Genomic DNA, 21,272 nt, shown 5'->3' with positions numbered 1-21,272 from the left:
GAAGGAAAAGATTCATCATGCGACCTAACCAAGATACTAAGAAAGAAATGTTGATATCCATTTTAACCTTTTTAAACTAAGTCATCATTGCTTTCTATAGGAGGTTGATACATTTTGGGGTCTGTACTATTTAGGGCCTGTAGGCACTAGTCGGTATGCTTGCCATATGGCGCCTATGTGAGAATTGGTACAAGAATACCTCCATCATATGTCATGCAATTAAATAAAATTGAAAAGTTTTTGTATGCCTTCATTTACAATCCGATGTACATATAGGTGCAGTGTAGGCCCACCTGTATTATGGCAGTACGGCCCAAGACCATGAAGCTTTTCCAGTTTTACTAGAATCATTGACAGATCGATAATGTGCATAAGGGCCATAAGTTTGTTTTGCCCTTCTTTTCTACAATTTCCTTTGTTATAGGCCATTTGACACTACAGATGTCTGCCCTTAGCTGTGAACCCTATGTGTAAAACAATTAATGCCTCCCACACAGTAGATGCCGATGGGTTAATGCATACATATGATATCATGAAGTTTTATTTTTTCTTTTTGTATTTCTTTTTTTTTTTTTTTTTAAAGGGGATTGTAAAGAGTTCCCGCAAAGTGTCTGGATCTTTAAAAACACACAGAGTGGCTGGAATGAAGCCCGCTCATCGTACCAGTGTGTTTGGAAAGACAAGAGGCCGGCCCTCAACCTGACAACTCACACAAAGGAAACGAATCCCGAGTAAACGAGGAAATTAAAAGTGCTTCCTACAGGTTGCCAGGAAACTTGGGCACTTGGCTGAAGATTGTACTTGAAGTGTGTACGGTTATAGGGGCGGGAGATGGCAACCTAGATTCCTTCGTAACAGAAAATGCACTACAGAGCGGAGTTTACTTTTACTTTTTTTAAGAGGATTTTATGTGAGACTCGGTAGTAGTTAGAAGAAGCAAATCTAAAAAACTTAAAAAAAAAAAAATCAAAACTGACGACTCTAAACATGACTTTCAATATGAACATACACAAAAATTCAAAGCAGTTACAAATTAAAGGGCTATGTCTAACTTTGTATCTTAGCATTTATGCACAAGATGGCAAATAACTTCTTGATCGTTGGCAGTCTGATCACTGGGACCCCCACTGGAGACTCCTGTTCTCCACTAATCCATTGTCTACGAGACAGCAGCGTACCAAGCGCTGGTCCCATAGACAACGTAGCGGTGATACACATGCTTGCATCTCGTAAAAAGAGAAGAACTCTAAGTAGTAGTAATACACATTTCGATAACCAAAAAAGTCCCTTAAGTCCAGAAGTGAGCAATAATCACTAGGTCTCCTGATCCATCAGGACTAGTATTTCGCCTGCTGGTCTCAATGAAGGATCCGCTGGAGTAAGGTGCACCACATAATAAGTTTGGCACATGGTTTTATCCAACATGAAGCTGAACAGGTGACTCGGGGCACATTTCTGTTGTACATTTTGTGGCTATATTATGATGGCTACTCCCCTTCGTCATTAAACTTTATAACTTTTTTCAAAAAGTTGGCAGAGCAGGCTGGAGGCGATCTAGAAACACCAAAAGTTGAAAAATGTTTTTCGTAACGGTGATTTCTGGTGAAAACTATTTGAATGGGGGGCATAAGTGCGATGAATAAAAAGGAGATGTCATTCCCACCCATCCCAGGGTAATTGGTAGTAGAGAGAACATGACTTTGGAGTATATCCGCTGAGAAGCTCGGAGTGTGATATCACTGAGTGTCATAGTCCCGAAATGCTGAAAACAAGAACTTGTTTTGCGTTATCCAGAAATTTTATGTTATTATTGTCTTTTTGGCACGAATTTTGGCTTTTTTATTACTTAAAGTTTTTATGTCAGCAAAGAGGGTTCAGTGGTAAAATTAATGACTGACGAAAGAAAGGTTCATAGTGTCTACGTTTCAAGTAATCTTTTTTTTTTCATTCCCGGATAATAACAAACCAGATGACCATCTGAAGATAGGCAAGGCCAGGACATCGGGACCAGTCAAAGCTTGTCAAATCGCTTACAACACTAGACTTTTTGGAAGTGGGGGGCCGTCATGATCTTAATGTTTATCAAAACATGGGTGGGTTACACTCTGTGACTCTAGGAGTGCTCATAATAGACACATAGCTGGGTATTACGTGATGTACTTTGACATAATGCATATGATTCAATTTGATAAATTGAGACACCAGAGACTTTGGATTAATGTGAAACGTCTAAGTTCCTGGCAAATATGCATCTTTCTCCGCCTCAGATATTTTCATTTTTGCCCATCCTGAGTTACCGTTTCCAGTTCTCATGCATCCAGTTGACATCATGGGTTCCCTTAATCGACACTCAGTTGAAGAAGTCTAGTGGACAAGCCTTTAGAGAGTCTGTATTGATCTTCCACGGTGTCGGGACATTGGGTAAAGACAAGGGTGTTTACTTAGGAACCGGTAATGACTAATAAATACATCAGAGCCCCCTCCAGAAACATTATGGAACCATTAATCTCAATAAAAACAGATATGTGAAGGCGGACACTCAAGGCCAATAAGACGCAAACACTTGTGTAGTCACAGAAAGCCAACTGCAGCCATCTGTGTGCTGGATTTTAGCCTTTATTACTCATGGTTATCCATTTCTAGTGGGATGCGCAGAGGTTTTAAAAAGGTTGTCTGGATTAGATAAGCCATATTAAGAGAAGGGGATCTGCTTATTTCCCTGAGCACGTCTTTAGCTTTGGAGGACCTAATACTTGAATACATTACACAGACAGCGTGTTGATTTCAGAGGAGTAAGCCATGTAATACTCAATTTTCCCTGTAGAGGAGCTGTAGTAGAATTAAACCCTTGTTACCAGGTCCATCTACAGATTACAGCTGATTGATGTGGCTCCCAGTAGAACACAATATGATTATCTTATTATGGAAGGCCTCTTCTAACTAAAAAAGAATGTCCTAGGTAGGACTAACTCTAAATACATGGAAAATGAAGACCTAACTATTCTATTGCAGTCTTGCTATTTTCTTTCAACAATTAATTACCTATTGCAGATTTACAAGTTAGATTATTTTAAGAAGGGTTTTATTTAGGGTACACCCTGAATAGTTTGTCATTTTATTAGCAGAGACATTTCATATCTTGCCTTAACATATTGGTATGAGTCCCCGAAATAATGCCCTTGAAGGTTGAATAACGAGGTCATAGAGGAACAATGGTTCAAGCCAATTTGCAGGGATACTAATACCAGGCAGATCTATCAGACCATGGATATGCCACAGAGCAAAGGAAATGTGCTATGTAGTATTCATATGCTTGTATTGGTTTGGCTAATATATCTGGTCTTGGCTCACTAAATGCTTGGCCATTGACTTATAGAGTTCTTCAAATAAGTCACTCTTGCAATAAAAACAATTTTCAGTTAGAATTTTTTTTTTTTTACAATTAGGGCATTGTGAAAAAAGGGTCTATACACAACCAGTCTCCATTAAGGGAGCCTATCAGCCTAAAATAACGTACTGTTTAGATCCGTTTTTTGTTTTCCAAGTATTTTTTTTTTTAATTATTGTTTTTTTTTCATATGATCATTATTTAAAAAAAAATCGTAATCTTGCAATTTTCACTCTGGCCACTTTGTCTATTTTTAGACTGCCATTTCCTTTTCAGCAGTCTCATTATCATCACAGGTATGTGTGCAATGATAGGTAAAACCTCTATATACAGCTGATAACACAGGATCCACCAATCACAATAGGTGATGTCACAGCTCACCTTCCCTTCACAATGAACTCTGCACACGCTCATTAGATGTTTCAATACAAAAGATAGGGTCAGGGTCTGACCATTGTGGCTAATGTACATATGTTTGTCACAGTGTGACTGTGGGATAGCAAATGGGCTCCCCTATGATGTTGCTCAAGCTAGGGTTCCTTAGCTATCCCTGTCCCCAAGATTACCCCTGATGGTGGGGACGCCTGGGACTCATTCCTCACTATGCTCCTGAGTAGCACTAATCTGCTAAGTATATGGGGAGAACATAAAGCAGAAGCACAGTCACATAGCACTTTCACAGGGAAAAGCACTAAGGTACAAAAGTGTAAAACCTGTGAGGCAACAAAGTAACAAAAAGACACCATGGGAAAAGGAAAGGCTTTACCAAATACCCCTCACAACAACTTTGGAATAATCACCCGTTATTCAGGATGTGTCCACCTTTCTAGACCAGGATAGACTAACTATAGCTGGTATTACCTGCCAGCAAAGCCAGCATATGTAGAGGAGAGCAGACATGACTGGTGTGCCCACAGCATGTGACTAAAGGAGATTAACAACCCCCGCCCAGCAACAATTTAACTCTAGCTAACCTGCCTAGGAGCAGCAGCTCTTAGGCAAAGTTCACACATTGAATTTTTGGTGAGTTTTTTACCTCAGTATTTGGAAGCCAAAACCAGGAGTGGATGAAAAATACAGGAGTGGTGCATATGTTTCTATTATACATTTCCTCTGATTGTTCCTCTCCTGGTTTTGGCTTACAGATATTGAGGTAAAAGACTGACCATATACTGCTAGTGTGAACGTGGCCATAGAGTGGACACCCAAGTCACCCTGTGCTGATCATAACTACCACTAGAGTTAGAAGGAAGAGTGTAAGAATCTGTGGATTGCACCGACCCAGACGCTGCCATAACAGTTGGTGATACTGGCAAAAACCTCCTTCTGACAGTGTTATTTCCTGAAAAGACAGGAAGTTAGAGTCTAAAAAGCGCCAGTGGTCAGTGTGAAAATTGCAAGATTATTAATTTTGTTTTTTAATAAAGAAAATATTGGCAACATTTAAAAAAATACATGTAACACGAAATCCTGATCCTTGCACTGAAATCAGATCTAAATCTCAGTGGCAACCAAAAGTAAAATAACAGTATGTGATGTCAATGTGCGGAATGTGCTCTGTGTAACCAGATGTGTCGGCCCGATGTGTGGGAGAGAAGAGGCAGCAGTGACCTTGTACCTCTGGCTTCTCTACTTTGTGTACATGAAAACAGGGTCCTGGCTGGTTTCCTTTCCAGCTGTCTGCCTAATTCTTTATTTCCACAAACACCCTGTAAGTAAGTAATCTGTTAATAGCCGGCCCTGTCTGGGACAGGTGCCGCGAGCTTAGCCCTAGGAGCATCCTGAGTCACTACCCAGGTATGGCTTTTAGCAGTGAGTAATGCTTCTCTCCCGAGAGGGCTGGACCACCTCCGTAGTATTACACACTGCATCTAACCAGCTGATAATTAAAGGGGTTTATTCTCAGAAGTGCCCACCAACCCACGCTCTACCTCTCAGAAGGCCGTGAACTATAAATTACCTAAAATTAGGAGCAATTTTTGAGCTACGTCCTTGGAAATGAGAAGTGTCTTAGTGCAACATCTGTAAAGCGTCCGTTATCGTATCCCCTATTTTATTTCTTAAAAAAGTTGGGTTTGGTACCGTTCTCCCATCTGTAGTTTATGTGGAGCAATTCCAGATTAACACACACACAAAATGCTATTTGGTGTTATGTGGGATGTCTTGGTTCCTAATAGAGGAGAATAATTTTTTCTTTTACGGATTTATGATCAATGATATCTACAATATACGAAGGGAACTCGGAGAACAGAATATAGGAATTCCCATAAAAAGGGCTTTATTCACCAGGAGACTTGTCTATGTTTCTTCTTGTGGAGACAGCAGGCTGGCATATGGAGGACTGTCAATACTTTTTGGGGGATAAATGTATGCAAGTTAGCTCTTTTCCAGAAGAAAGAAAGATGCCTTTCTAGTAACAGCTATTGGGCGCACTTTAGAGATTAAATCGCAAACAAGGTCAATCAGCTGCTCTTAAAGCCAGCAGAATATTGTAATGTATTCATAGAGGCATGGGCTTGCAAGTCCGAGACGTTATCTAGAATAAACTCTGACAACACGAGGCCCTGAAGTTAGAACAAGTCTCCAAATCAGTCAAGTCTGAACATAGCCCGAATCCATGTCAGTAACAGTTCTGTAGAGGTGCCAGAACTTACTAAGTACTAGGGCTCTAGGGGTCAGCAGCTGCAGTACCGGCAGCTACCTACAGCCCAGTCTGTCTCCACCATCAGGAGATTCCTAGTGCAGGCCTGGTCCAGTGGCACAGTGGGTCCACAAATCCACGTGAGCCACCATTGGGTATAACAGTTATCTGTTATCCAGTGTTTTTGGGGTTCAAAATCGACGTTCTCGAGATCGCTAATTTGAACCCAGCAGGAATAACTTGATTTTTTGGGGAATAACCCTTTAACTGATACAAGCACATAAATGTCCTATATAAAAATATGGTCAATGTCTGACACTTTAACAAGTCTTGCTATGTGGCTAAGGGGACAAATCAAACCAGATTCTCCTCTAAAAGAAAGTAAATCTTTCGGGGGGCTTTTGGCCCTCATCACTGCAAAAACAACTCCAACAATAACGCTTCAATATAATACATTTTAAAACAAATGAATTTTATTATTACAGTAAATATAAAAGAAACCACACGGGTTTATAAAAGCATAAATGACAAGACTGGTGGAGAAGAGAAACCAAAATACAGGAAAAAAGGGGTGGGTATGGCTTAAAGTGGCATAGCATATAGTATATATATAAAGCAAAACAAAAGGGGAGTACATACAAACCTTCATGCTATAAAGTGCAAGTGCACACATAGACTACCATGTAATATCTCAGTAAGTAAATATGCATACAAATGCTATTAATATGTAATTCACAAGCTCATTCCATGGAGATGACCACCACCCATGTGGTTTCTTTTATATTTATTGTAATAATAAAATAATTTGTTTTAAAAATTTATTATATTCGAGCGTTATTGTTGGAGTTGTTTATGCATATTTTTCGCTTCTTGTTGGTATATATATATATATATATATATATATATATATATATATATATATATATATATATATATATGAGATTGAGTCCACTTGTTGGTGTTCCTCGTCACTGCAAAGCAAAATTGTTTCACTCGTATTATGTCTTAAGAATTGGAAGAAGTACAGGACAATTCATTGACCCAACGGTCCACAAGCAGGACGAGCCTGGCTAGGTGGTTTCCTATGGTTAGAAGATAGTAAAAGGTTTGTGGCTGGGAACAGATTGTCTAGGGGTGTGGGAGTGATGAGTTTTAGCTCATTATATAATAATAATTTTATAAATACCACTTCCCATGATCTGTCATAATTTCTCACTGTCGGGATGGTTGTGGTTACCTCATTGTTCTTGTAATCTCTCTACAGCCTCATTCTTTTGGCCATTTCCTGACATACAGACAGATTGAACTCACAGTCATTCTTCTTCTGCACTGGAAATGTAAATTGTTACCCTCAGGTCGTAGAAGATACACCCACTCTAGGTGACAAGTGTCTTGTCACTGTCAATACATTGTGCTAGATTTCTCTACATTCACCTGTTTTATACATCTATATATATATATAATTGTCTAAGGGGTACGTCCGTCTTTCTGTCCTCAACTTCCGTAACGGAAATTCCGCATCGCTGATTGGTCTCGCCAGCTGCCTGTCATGGCTGCCGCGACCAATCAGCGACGGGCACAGTCCGATTAGTCCCTCCCTACTCCCCTGCAGTCAGTGCCCGGCGCTCGCATACTCCCCTCCAGTCACCGCTAACACAGGGTTAATGCCAGCGGTAACGGACCGGGTTATGGCACAGGTAACGCACTCCGTTATTGCTGCTATTAACCCTGTGGGTGCCCAACTTTTTACTATTGATGCTGCCTATGCAGCATCAATAGTAAAAAGATGTAATGTTAAAAATAATAAAAAACAAAAAACAGCTATTCTCACCCTCCGTAGTCCGCCGAGGCGCGCGCGGCTCCCGCCATCTTCCGTTCCCAGAGATGCATTACGAAATTACCCAGAAGACTTAGTCATGTGGGTAATTTCGCAATGCATCCTGGGAACAGAAGATAGCGGCTGCCGCGCACGCATCTCCAGAGCTTCGATGGATCCCGGCAGGTGAGTATATAACTATTTTTTATTTTAATTATTTTTTTTTAAATAGGGATATGGTGCCAACACTGCTGTATACTACATGGGCTGTGTTATATACCGCGTGGCTGCTATATACTACCTGGCCAGTGTTAGATACTATGTGGGCTGTGTTTTGTACTGCGTGGGCTGTGCTATATATTACGTGGCCTGTGTTATATACTGCGTGGCTGCTATATACTGCGTCGCCTGTGTTATATACTGCGTGGCTGCTATATACTGTGTGGGCTGTGTTATATAGTACATGGGCTGTGTTATATACTGTTTGGCCTGTGTTATATACTGCGTGGTCTGTATTAACGCATCGGGTATTCTACAATATGTATGTATGTATATAGCAGCCACATAGTACGTGGCCTGTGCTATATACTATGTGGCTGCTATATACTACATGGCTCCTATATACTACGTGGCCTGTGCTATATACTATTTGGCTGCTATATACATACATACATATTCTAGAATACCCGATGCGTTAGAATCGGGCCACCATCTAGTTTTATCATAATTCATAACCCAAGAGTATGCTGCTGTGCAGAAGTGGTTATTGGTAGCTTTAGTATAACAAATGATCCCTGTACTGTCAGACAACCTGAGATTGTTTGATAAATAGGCACATTGCTAATTACTTTATATAAAAATTTTGTGTTTAGCCACCAAAAAATTACTAAAAAGTGGACCCTTTCCATCTCTAGTCGCAGAGACACTAATACGGGGTGCAGGAAGTGGGGACAGGTCTGTCTCCCTACAGGAAGTGAGGGCGAGTCTGTATCTCTACAGGAAGTCAGAGCAGGTCTGTCTTTCTACAGAAAGTCAGGGTGGGTCTGTCTCTACAGGAAGTGATGGCGGGTGTCTCTACAGAAAGTGAGGGCGGGTCTGTCTCTATACAGGAAGTGAGGGCCGGTGTGTCTCTATACAGGAAGTGAGGGCGGCTGTTTCTCTACATAAAATGAGGGCGGGTGTCTCTACAGAAAGTGAGGGCGGGTGTCTCTCTACAGAAAGTGAGGGCGGGTCTGTCTCTCTACAGGAAGTGAGGGCGGATCTGCCTCTCTACAGGAAGTGAGGGCGAGTCTGCCTCTCTACAGGAAGTGAGGGCGAGTCTGCCTCTCTACAGGAGGTGAGGGCGAGTGCCTCTCTACAGGAAGTGAGGGCGAGTCTGCCTCTCTACAGGAAGTGAGGGCGAGTCTGCCTCTCTACAGGAAGTGAGGGCGAGTCTGCCTCTCTACAGGAAGTGAGGGCGAGTCTGCCTCTCTACAGGAAGTGAGGGCGAGTCTGCCTCTCTACAGGAAGTGAGGGCGAGTCTGCCTCTCTACAGGAAGTGAGGGCGAGTGCCTCTCTACAGGAAGTGAGGGTGGGTCTGCCTCTCTACAGGAAGTGAGGGCGGGTCTGTCTCTATACAGGAAGTGAGGGCGGTCTGTCTCTATACAGGAAGTGAGGGCGGCTGTTTCTCTACATAAAATGAGGGCGGGTGTCTCTCTACAGAAAGTGAGGGCGGATCTGTCTCTATACAGGAAGTGAGGGTGGGTCTGCCTCTCTACAGGAAGTGAGGGCGAGTCTGCCTCTCTACAAGAAGTGAGGGCGAGTCTGCCTCTCTACAGGAAGTGAGGGCGAGTCTGCCTCTACAGGAAGTGAGGGCGAGTCTGCCTCTCTACAGGAAGTGAGGGCGAGTCTGCCTCTCTACAGGAAGTGAGGGTGGGTCTGTCTCTATACAGGAAGTGAGGGATGGTCTGTCTCTATACAGGAAGTGAGGGTGGCTGTTTCTCTACAGAAAGTGAGGGCGGGTGTCTCTACAGAAAGTGAGGGCGGGTCTGTCTCTATACAGGAAGTGAGGGTGGGTCTGCCTCTCTACAGGAAGTGAGTGTGGGTCTGTCTCTCTATAGGAAGTGAGGGCCGGTCTGCCTCTCTACAGGAAGTGAGGGTGGGTCTGCCTCTCTACAGGAAGTGAGGGCGGGTCTGCCTCTCTACAGGAAGGGAGGGCGGGTCTTTCTCGCTACATGAAATGATGGTGGGTCTGTCTCTCTACAGGAAAAGAGGACGGTTTGTCTTTTTACAGGAAGTTGGGTTGGGTCTGTCTCTCTAAAGGAAGTGAGGGCTAGTCTGTCTCTCTACAGGAAACGGAGGTGGGTCTCTACAGGAAATGGAGGAGGATCTGTTTCTCTACAGGAAGTGGAGGCGGGTCTGTGTTTGTAGGATATTAGGGTGGATCTATCTCTACAGGAAGGGTGGATGGGTCTTTGTCTCTACAGGAAGTGAGAGCCAGTCTGTCTCTACTAGTAGTTGGGTCAGGTCTGTCTCTCTATAGGAAGTGACAGCAGGTCTGTTTCTCTACAAGAAGTGAGGGTGGGTCTGTTTGTACAGGATGTGAGGGTGGGTCTGTCTCTACAGGAAGTTAGGATGAGTATGTCTCTACAGGAAGTGAGGACGGGTCTGTCTTTACAGGAAGTCAGTACGAGTCTGTCTCTACAGGAAGTGAAGGTGGATCTATCTCTCTACAGAAAGTGAAGGTGGGTCTGTCTCTACAGGAAGTGGAGGTCGGTCTGTCTCTACAGGAAGTGAAGGTGGGTTTGTCTCTACAGGAACTGGAATTAAATCTGTCTCTCTACAGGAAGAGATGGCGGGTGTTTCTCTACAGACTGGGGTGGGTCTGTCTCTCTACAGGAGGTGGGGGTGGGTCTGACTCTCTACAGGAAGTGGGAGTGGGTCTGTCTCTCTAAAGGAAGTGGGGCCGGGTCTGATATCTACAGGAAATGGGGGGCATGTCTGTCTCTCTACAGGAATTGGAGTATGTCTCTACAGAAAGTGGGGGCAGATCTGTTTTCTCTATAGCTAGTGAGGGCAGGTCTGTCTCTACAGTTAGTGAGGGTGGGTCTATCTACAGTTAGTGAGTGGGTATGTCTCTACAAGAAGTGGAGGCTGATCTGTCTCTCTATAGAAAGTGAGGGTGGGTCTATTTGTAGTTAGCGGGGGCGGATCTCTATAGGAAGTGGCTGTGGTCTCTGCCTCTATGAGAAGATGGGACTGGTCTTTGACTTTATTGAAAGTGAGGTGGGCCTTTGTCTATAATGGAAGTGAGGGTGTTTTTTCTCTACATGAAATATGGCTGTTTTCTGTCTCTACAGGATGTGGGGGCGTCTGTCTTTACAGGAAGTCAGTACAAGTCTGTCTCTACAGGAAGTGAGGACGAGTCTGTCTCTACAGGAAGTGAGGACGAGTCTGTCTCTACAGGAAGTGAGGACAAGTCTGTCTCTCTACTGGAAGTGAAGGTGTGGAGGCCTCTACAGGAAGTGAAGGTGGGTCTGTCTACAGGAAGTGAGGGTGGGTCTGTCTCTACAGAAAGTGAGGGTAGGTCTGTCTCTACAGGAAGTGAGGGTAGGTCTGTCTCTACAAGAAGTGGAGGTGGGTCTGTCTCTCTACAGGAACTGGAGTTTAATCTGTCTCTCTACAGGAAGTGATGGCGGGTCTGTTTCTCTACAGAAAGTGGGGACGGGTCTGTCTCTCTACAGGTGGTGTGGGCAGGTCTGACTCAACAGGAAGTGGGGTGGGTCTGTCTCTCTAAAGGAAGTGGGGCCGGGTCAGATATCTACAGGAAATGGGGGTTGTGTCTGTCTCTCTACAGAAAGTGAGGGCAGATTTGTTTTCTCTATAGCTAGTGAGGGCATGTCTGTCTCTACAGTTAGTGAGGGTGGGTCTATCTACAGTTAGTGAGAGCGGGTATGTCTCTACAAGAAGTGGAGGCTGATCTGCCTCTCTATAGAAAGTGAGGGTGGATCTCTATAGGAAGAGGCTGTGGTCTCTGCCTCTATGAGAAGTTGGGATGGGTCTTTGTCTTTATGGAAAGTGAGGTGGGTCTTTGTCTATAATGGAAGTGAGGGTGTTTTTCTCTACATGAAATATTGCTGTTTTTTGTCTCTACAGGATTTGAGGTGTGTCTGTATCTACAGGAAGTGGGGGATGGGTCTGTATCTCTTCAGGAGGTGGAAGGGTGGGTCTTTTTCTCTACAGGAAGGGAGGGGGAATTGTCTACAGGAAGCAGAGGTGTGTCTTTAGCTCTCTACAGGAAATAAGGGAGGGTTTTTGTGTCTACAGGAAGCAGAAATGGGTCTTTAGCGCTCTACAGGAAGTGAGGAAGGGTTTTTATTGCTACAGAAATTGGTAGTGAGTCTTTGCCTTTCTATAAGAAGTGGGGTGAGTTTTTGTTTATTTACAGGAATTGGAAGTAGGTATTTGTCTCTTTGCTCCTGCTATCCTGTTAATCATGTATGCAGATTGACAGAATTGAACTATCAGCTTAGGACATGCAATGGCAGGAGCAATGCATCCTGGGAAGAGAAGACGAAAGTTACCACACCTATTGTGCTGGCAGAATGACAACAAAGATAAATCGGCCACTCAAAAAAAAATTGATGGCATGAGAATCAGGACACTACTTGTGACATATTAGGCTGGGATGTGCAGAAAAAAAACCAGCTTTATCTTGTTGTGGGGGATGATGGCAGAAAGCCCCTGCTTTTCTGCAGCTGTTCTATGAAAGTACAAATTATATGGCCCTCAATAAAATCAATGTACAAGTCTTTCCCCTTATGATTAATAGAGAGGTTCCCAATCCTTTATAAGTCTGTATAGCCCAAAAAGACATGTTATAGTGGCCAAAAGTCATCAAGTTTCTTGCAGTAAGGGCTGAAGAACAAGACAAAAATGTGCAAAGTAATTATTCTGTTCAGGGTGCTTGATCACACACAATGATAATTTATTATTTAAATGTGCTAACAAGCACTGTCCTACTATCCGGGGTGGGGGGGGGGGGAAAGCATAACTCATCACTTCAGCAGTATCGTACACAAAGCTCCTTGTCGCTAACGACAAAAACAAAAACTTTAGGTCTCCAACGAGGCTCATGTCCCAGCCTTTACAGCAGCAGACTGACCTTCTTCCCCTGAAGGCAAAGCCTGCCATGTAATGATGACACTTGTCCTGTGCGCTGGATGGTTGGCTTAAAAAAAGATGATACCTAATGTAACAGCTGGTGTGATGGATGGGACTAGGAAATTGCCCTTAGGGGACAATTTCTGAAAAAGAAAAATAGATTTTAACCCTTACGGGGCTATAGAAAGTAGAGTGGATGTTTATACCTGAGAAATGATAAACCTGTCTCTCTGAGTTGGTCTTTTGTTGTTGTTTTTTTTGTGTGTGAAGGGGTAAATAGATAACAAGGCGATGTTGATATTGATGTTTTTTTTTAGAGTTCAAAAAGCAAGCGGAAGCTGCATTAAGAAAAATTTTTAAGAGGTCAAAAAGCAAGCAGAAACCACTTCAGGAAACTCTTGCTTCGGAACAATTTTGATTGGACACTTGTTTTTTTTAAAACCTCTTTAGAAAAAAAAAGTAAAAAAACCCCTAATTTTTGGACAGCAAACTAGAATTCTCATAAAAATGAATTGGAAGCATTTTCCAAGAGTTTTTAAAGCAGATTTTGAGAAGCATTTTGGAGCGTTAAAAAACTCCTGAAAAAAACTCATGCCATAATGGTATTGTACGTATACACTTTTTTTCCCCAGGAGATTAGGAGCAGAAGCTCTTTGGGTATGTGCACACATTGTGGATTTGGCTGCGGATTCACATCAGTTTTCCATGCGTTGTACAGTACCATGTATATAGTTACATAGTTATTGAGGTTGAAGGAAGACTTTAAGTCCATCTAGTTCAACCCATAGCCTAACCTAACATGCCCTAACATGTTGATCCAGAGGAAGGCAAAAAAAACCCATGTGGCAAGGAGTAACTCCACCATGGGGAAAAAAATTCCTTCCCGACTCCACATACGGCAATCAGACTAGTTCCCTGGATCAACGCCTTATCAAGGAATCTAGTGTATATACCCTGTAATATTATACTTTTCCAGAAAGGTATCCAGTCCCCTCTTAAATTTAAGTAATGAATCACTCATTACAACATCATACGGCAGAGAGTTCCATAGTCTCACTGCTCTTACAGTAAAGAATCCGCGTCTGTTATTATGCTTAAACCTTCTTTCCTCCAGACGTAGAGGATGCCCCCTTGTCCCTGTCTCAGGTCTATGATTAAAAAGATCACCAGAAAGGTCTTTGTACTGTCCCCTCATATATTTATACATTAAAATAAGATCACCCCTTAGTCTTCGTTTTTCCAAACTAAATAGCCCCAAGTGTAATAACCTATCTTGGTATTGCAGACCCCCCAGTCCTCTAATAACCTTGGTCGCTCTTCTCTGCACCCGCTCTAGTTCAGCTATGTCTTTCTGTATGTAAACGTATGGAAAACAAAATCTGCAGTGCACATGCCACGGAAAATACCGCGTGGAAATGCAGCGGTTTATTTTCCGCAGCATGTCAATTCTATGTGCGGATTCCGCAGCTTTTTACACCTGCTCAGAGATCCAAGAAGTATCGTTTCTCCTTGCGGAGAGTGACATGTTAAGCATATCGAGGTGAGGAGACTTAAAGCCACAATGCTCCTCTGGGAAATATGCAAATTGTCTCTTCAGAGAGGAAGTGGACTAGAACTCTAGTGCCACCTATTGGAAGTAGCAATCCTAACAGTCAATGTCGACCCTTTAACGAGAGTTGTCACGTGACTTAGGATAATAACCAAACCAGAATCTCAATTTGCAGACACTGTGTTTCGGGGTACTGCCCCTCGTCAGTGCAAAGTGGAGATCTGGTTTGGCTGAGTGAGAGGCGTCTGACCGGGATCCAAGAAGTATCATCTCTCCTTGCGGAAAGTGACATGTTAAGCATGTCGAGATGAGAAGACTTAAAGCCGCAATGCTCCTCTGGGAGCTACTTCCAATAGATGGCACTAGAGTTCTAGTCCACTTCCTCTCTGAAGAGACAATTTGCATATTTCCCAGAGGAGCATTGCGGCTTTAAGTCTCCTCACCTCGACATGCTTAACATGTCACTCTCCGCAAGGAGAAATGATACTTCTTGGATCCCGGTCAGACGCCTCTCAATCAGCCAAACCAGATCTCCACTTTGCACTGACGAGGGGCAGTACCCCGAAACATAGTGTCTGCAAATTGAGATTCTGGTTTGGCTATTACCCTAAGTCATGTGACAAGGCTCGTTAAAGGGTCGATATTGACTGTTAGGATTGCTACTTCCAATAGGTGGCACTAGAGTTCTAGTCCTCTTCCTCTCTGAAGAGACGATTTATACCTGCTCCATAATTGGAATCTGCAGGTGTAAAAACGCATGTGAAAACCGCACAAAAAACAGCGGTAAATCCGCAGGTAAAAAGCAGGGCGCTTTACCTGCGGATTTTTAAGAATCTGAGCAGAGAAATCTGCACACGAATCCGCAACGTGTGCACATAGCCTTTCTGGTCAGTTTATGCCTCAAAAACGCAGTGTGGACATAGCCTAAGAGTGGATCCAATTTATAAGTCGGGTGGTTTACCGCATACAGAGTGGTCACTCATAGACTCCTAGAGGGGCTTAAATGACTTATATAATACGATTATACATATTTCCTCATGCATATGCCAAGCCAACACAGTAGTGTGAATAGACCTTATTATTTTGTCTTTGCTTCATTATTTTTTACACATTCTTCCTTCTTTTTTGTGTTTTTGGCGCGGATTCCAAGCAGATTTTTTTTTAATGCTTTTTATTATATTATTCTGATTAATATTATTATAGATCTGCTGAAATTCTGCACTTAAAGCCAGAATTACATTTTTTACAAGTATTTTTTAAGCTCACCATAGGAAAAAAAAATAAAAATGCACAAAACCCCGACCCCACAAACTTCCACAGGGTCTTTAACGGCAAAGTGCACATAAGTTTTCATGTAATCGCATCCATTTTGCTTGAACTGGTAAATGCAGGGATCCCGTTTTTCTGGCGTATTCTTATAAGAACCTACTTTTTTTTTAAGCTGCTTTGGTGCCGTTTTTGATGCAGTTTTTCAGTGAGGTTTTAACATGTTTTTAATTCTAACACAGGTGCTCAGCAGTTTAATGTACTTTTTGTTGCAAACCATTATGAAAAACTGCAACAAAAATGTTTTTGTTTTTTTTGCTATTTGTGCACTATAAATGCTTTCTCCCATTCAAATGTATGGAAAGCTTGTTACAGGCCGATTTTAAGCATTTTTTCCTCTTTTGGCAGAGAATTTTATCTTAACACTATGTGTGAACATACCCTAACTTATGCTATTCATTAATATAGTTCAATTAAGTCTGATGCCCCCATCATTATGTTGGTGGCACGGTACCAGCAGATCACAAGATGGCGTTTTCTGTGTTGGTACAATAACAGAGCAGTGTATGAAGGAGGCAGGCTGACTGTTCTTTTCAATAGCTAAGCCAGCCCCCTTCACCACAACTGATACATAGACAGCAATGTTTGGCCTAATTTTCGAATATGAGCAGACAGTCCTCATATGTGCCCACACAGGAACAGGAAATTCTGTCCTGTACTAAGCACAGAAACATAAGTGGAGCTGTCAGGAAGGGAAGTGGAGCTGCCAGGAACGAAAGTGGAGCAGCCAGGAACGGAAGTGGAACTGCCGGGAACAGAAGTGAAGCTGCCGGAAACAGAAGTAGAGCAGCCCAGGAACGGAAGTGGGCTGCCGGGAACGGAAGTGGAGCTGCCGGGAACGAAAGTGGAGCAGCCAGGAACGGAAGTGGAACGGCCGGGAACGGAAGTGGAACTGCCGGGAACAGAAGTGAAGCTGCCGGAAACAGAAGTAGAGCAGCCCAGGAACGGAAGTGGGCTGCCGGGAACGGAAGTGGAGCTGCCGGGATTGGAAGTGGACTGCCGGGAACGGAAGTGGACTGCCGGGAACAGAAGTGGAGCTGCCGGAAACGGAAGTGGAGCTGCCGGGAACGGAAGTGGGGTTGCTGGGAACGGAAGTGGGGCTGCCGGGAACAGAAGTGGAGCTGCCAGGAACGGAAGTGGACTGCCGGGAACGGAAGTGGGCTGCCGGGAACAGAAGTGGAGCTGCCGGAAACGGAAGTGGAGCTGCCGGGAACGGAAGTGGAGCTGCCGGGAACGGAAGTGGAGCTGCTGGGAACGGAAGTTGAGCTGCCGGGAACGGAAGTGGGGCTGCCGGGAACGGAAGTGGGGCTGCTGGGAACGGAAGTGGGCTGCCCGGAAAGGAAGTGGAGCAGCCAGGAACGAAAGTGGAGCAGCCAGGAACGGAAGTGGAACGGCCGGGAACGGAAGTGGAGCGGCCGGGAACGGAAGTGGAGCGGCCGGGAACAGAAGTGGAACTGCCGGGAATGGAAGTGGAGCGGCCGGGAACAGAAGTGAAGATGCTGGGAACAGAAGTGGAGCGGCCGGGAACGGAAGTAGAGCAGCCCAGGAACGGAAGTGGGCTGCCGGGAACGAAAGTTGAGCTGCCGGGAACAGAAGTGAAGATGCCGGGAACAGAAGTGGAGCGGCCGGGAACGGAAGTAGAGCAGCCCAGGAACGGAAGTGGGCTGCCGGGAATGGAATTGGAGCTGCCGGGAACGGAAGTGGAGCTGCCGGGAACAGAGTGGCTACCGGAGATTGGGACACCTGGTGTAACTTAACTACATTAATAAATTATACAGTATAATTTACTCCTTGTAAAGGGATTTTCCTATTTCGGAAAATGGTAGTTTGTTTTAAAAAACAATCTGCGCTTTACTGATCCTCTGTAGGTCCAGCAATGAGTCTCTGCTGCTAATCCCAGTCTTATTATATGTAGCGCTGCAATCAATCAGTGAGTTCAACGACTTTGAGCAGCTCGTGGTGTCAACTCTGATGATGTGACGTCAGCACTGCAGAAAAATAACAGACACATTGCAGCGGTGGAGACTCTGCGCTGAACCCGGGAAGGGCAAGTAAAGCTTTGTTTGCTTTACGCCTATTTATGTATTTTTATGGTCTGAACAGTCCCATATGATACTGCCAAATAGTGTCTAATAAAAATATCATAGTGCCAACAGTTTTAACTGTGCCTTACACTGGCCAGATCTCATTGCCATTCAGTGCAAGAAAAACAGGCCCATGAAGAGGTCCAATAATCATTCACCCCAGCTGCCATGATGCATGTTAGGGCCATGGGGCAAGTGATCTTTCTGCCTATATCATAAGGACGACTATGAAATCTATAAAAAGCCATTCTTCTCTGCTGCAAATAAAACCCTATAATCTGCTGCCGGGCCCATAAAGGTTTAACACACTGACGTAGGTGTTCTATCTGTTTGCTGATTTGTATTTTGCGGGATTACCAGCATAAGTACAGATGTTTCTTCCTCCTTTTGATGGTAAAATGATTTAAATCTCCCACATCTTGAGCACATAACTTTCCCCGGGTGTTTGTTTCTTTTCTTGGTTACATTTATTCTTTTTTTGCGGTCCATACATTACATGATACAGAATGTGGACAAGACCCGGCGTGTTACAACACCGGCAAATAGCAGATCATCATTTAATATCAGACTCCGAGCAAAAGCATTCACCTGTCACAAGGGAAATCTGATTGTCATGGCTCATTTATAAACGGCAGAGAATGGAAATGAAGGCTTAGCTGCCGTGTTCTTAAAATGTACGGATACAACTTATACCCTTAAAGGGAGGGACCTTAAACTTGAAAGTGTGCACTACCCAGTTAAAGGTACACTCAATTGTTCCATGCTACCCCCAAAGAGGACTTATTTCTTACCATAAATATATGTAGAATTGAGAGTCCTCAGTGGTTGATACCTTTTAATGGCTAACTGAAAAGATGGTAACAAATTGCAAGCTTTCGAGACTACACAGGTCTCTTCATCAGGCAAAGACTAAAAGAAATTCTGAAGAATCGCATATTTATACACAACACAGCACTGAACTCTCATTATGGGAGAGTGATAAGTGATAAACAGTTGTGTCCCATAATGACAGTTCTGTGATGTGTTGTGTATAAATATGCGATTCTTCAGAATTTCTTTTAGTCTTTGCCTGATGAAGAGACCTGTGTAGTCTCGAAAGCTTGCAATTTGTTACCATCTTTTCAGTTAGCCATTAAAAGGTATCAACCACTGAGGACTCTCAATTCTAAACATCTTTCTATCTGCTGGCTAACACGGTACCAACATATCTTTCCTTGCCATAAATATTTAATTATTTTTATCCGGTATAAATGCCGCTGTTCTACTGAATCCGGCGTTGTTTTTCTTTTGTTCCTACTACTCTCCATTCCTGAGATATGGCCTCCTCTTTTTTAAATAAAAATGTAGAACTTTTTAGCCAAATGGGTGTGGCCTTTAAGGAGACACCCACTGAGAAGAGCTGATGACCACACCCAGTTTGCTAAACATTACTAGATCTACATACTGGGAGGATGGGGCCATATCTCATGAGCGGAGGTGCAGGAACAAAAGAAAAATAACGCCGGATTCAGGAGAACTGCAGCATTAAAGGGAATCTGTCGTTTGATTTATGGACAGGATGCAACAAAACCCAATTGTGTGATTTTAGCCAGATATGTCTTACTCTTAAATACCGCATAGTTTGAAAAGCCCTCCGGACCTGACTAGTCTGGTGTGGTCCCTGGCTATCTTCTCTCCGCCCCACTCCAGTTGATTTACCTTATGTATATACACAGGCAGTAAGTATCTGAGACAGGTTCCCTTTAACAATGTAAAAAAAGCCATATTTATGCCAAGTGACACGTCCTTTTTAAAGGGATTGTTTTATCTTTTAGCATGTAGCCACCATGATGATCAGATCTTGGCACTCCGTGCAAACAGCAGATTTTGCCAGGGAAGCCTTGTCAGTCCAGACTGAGAAATGTACTATTACAGGTCAGCCATTCAAATATGTGGGAGTCATGTAGATCCACCAGAGTCAGAACCACTCTTACAGGTCTTCTCTCTGGCTCACAGATGGGGATGTCCTTATATAAGATTTACATGCCAAAACAGCAAATGTGCGAATGCTACCAAAACATCTAGGAGGCTTCTGAGCTGCCAAAACATTTTTCAGGGAAGCAATATTTTTAACCCTGATGTGATATGTAAAAAAGGGGTTGTAGCTATGTAAAACTATATTTACTAAACCCCACAATCCCCTTTCTACTTGGAAACTATTTAAAAAAGTTGCCAAGTATGCCTAAAAGATCAGACGAGCAGATATGTCTTCATGAGAGGATACCTTTCATTCCGTGCTCCTTGGCATCTGTCCAGTGGCTGACGTAGGCAGATGGGTAACATCGATTCTACCAGACTGGACAAACGGTATGTTTACATTGCGATTTTGCCACACATCAGTGTCTCTGTTGGAGCTTCTGTCTGAAGCCCTCAAAAACAGGATTTAGGTGGAACCCCCTGATGGATGTTGTATTTACTTTAATGAGGAACACAAGTTACTTTGTGTTTTGTTTGGCTTCCATTTCGGCAGTGTCCACCTTCTTAAGGTGGCCAGTTAGGCATAGTCAACTGTGCTTTTGTGCCTGTCCAAACAAAAGCCAGGTAGATCATAAAATGACTCTGTTTGCCTCTACGTCAATGGGTTTCGTCCATCTCCTGTTTTTTTAGGATTTTGGATGAAAACCCCAAAGGATTCTCTGGCGTGTGGCCCAAAAGCAATGCCCTTGGAGCATGGAGTCTTTGGTGGGTGCCAGTGTTTATTTTCCACTTCAAGAAAGTGGAGCAGCTTTTGCCTCAACGTCTCTATTTGTGCTGGTTATTTTACTGCCCCAAGTCCAATATTACTGTGAAGCAATCTGTTTTAGTGCTTGGGATTTACCGAGTACAAACTAGATTATTTGGCAAGGAGGATTATAGGTTAGACCCTCAACCTTATCAACTTTCAAGTATGTAAGGCCCTGTGCAGACCTGGCGTAATTGTTGCATTAATTAGAAGAGGCTCTGGGTTTGCTTGCAGGTAGGAGTTAGTTCATAGGGTTACTATCCAGTGTCTGCAAATTACTGACCAGGGTTCTGCAAATGGATTTGGTCATCTCTACTGGCCATGGCACTCGGGTGACCAGCTAACAGAGAAACTAGCCAGTATAGGAACGAACGGGGTGACATGGTTGCTGCCAGGCAGCTACTTACTGTCCTTGCGAACAAAACAAAAAAGGAGAATCATGAGCATTACTACAGAGAGTTCCTACATAGGAAGAATTCTGAGCTTGGTCAAGGTTACCTTTTTTTTGTCTGAAAGTACGTTTTAACCACCTTGCAGTTTAACGATAGCATTTAGAAAACCAGTC

At 43.4% G+C, this 21,272-nt stretch overlaps 1 protein-coding gene across 6 annotated transcripts in view; it reads right to left on the bottom strand.

Annotated features, from left to right (window-relative positions):
• Positions 1 to 21,272, bottom strand: part of LOC143766062 (uncharacterized) — a 125,376-nt gene that overhangs the window by 1,245 nt on the left and 102,859 nt on the right. The window lies entirely within an intron of this gene.

The sequence above is a fragment of the Ranitomeya variabilis genome, chromosome 4, assembly GCF_051348905.1.
Source record: "Ranitomeya variabilis isolate aRanVar5 chromosome 4, aRanVar5.hap1, whole genome shotgun sequence".
Lineage (NCBI taxonomy): Eukaryota > Metazoa > Chordata > Amphibia > Anura > Dendrobatidae > Ranitomeya > Ranitomeya variabilis.
Note: the sequence above shows the minus strand (reverse complement) of the source record. Positions and strands in the feature narration are given on the sequence as shown.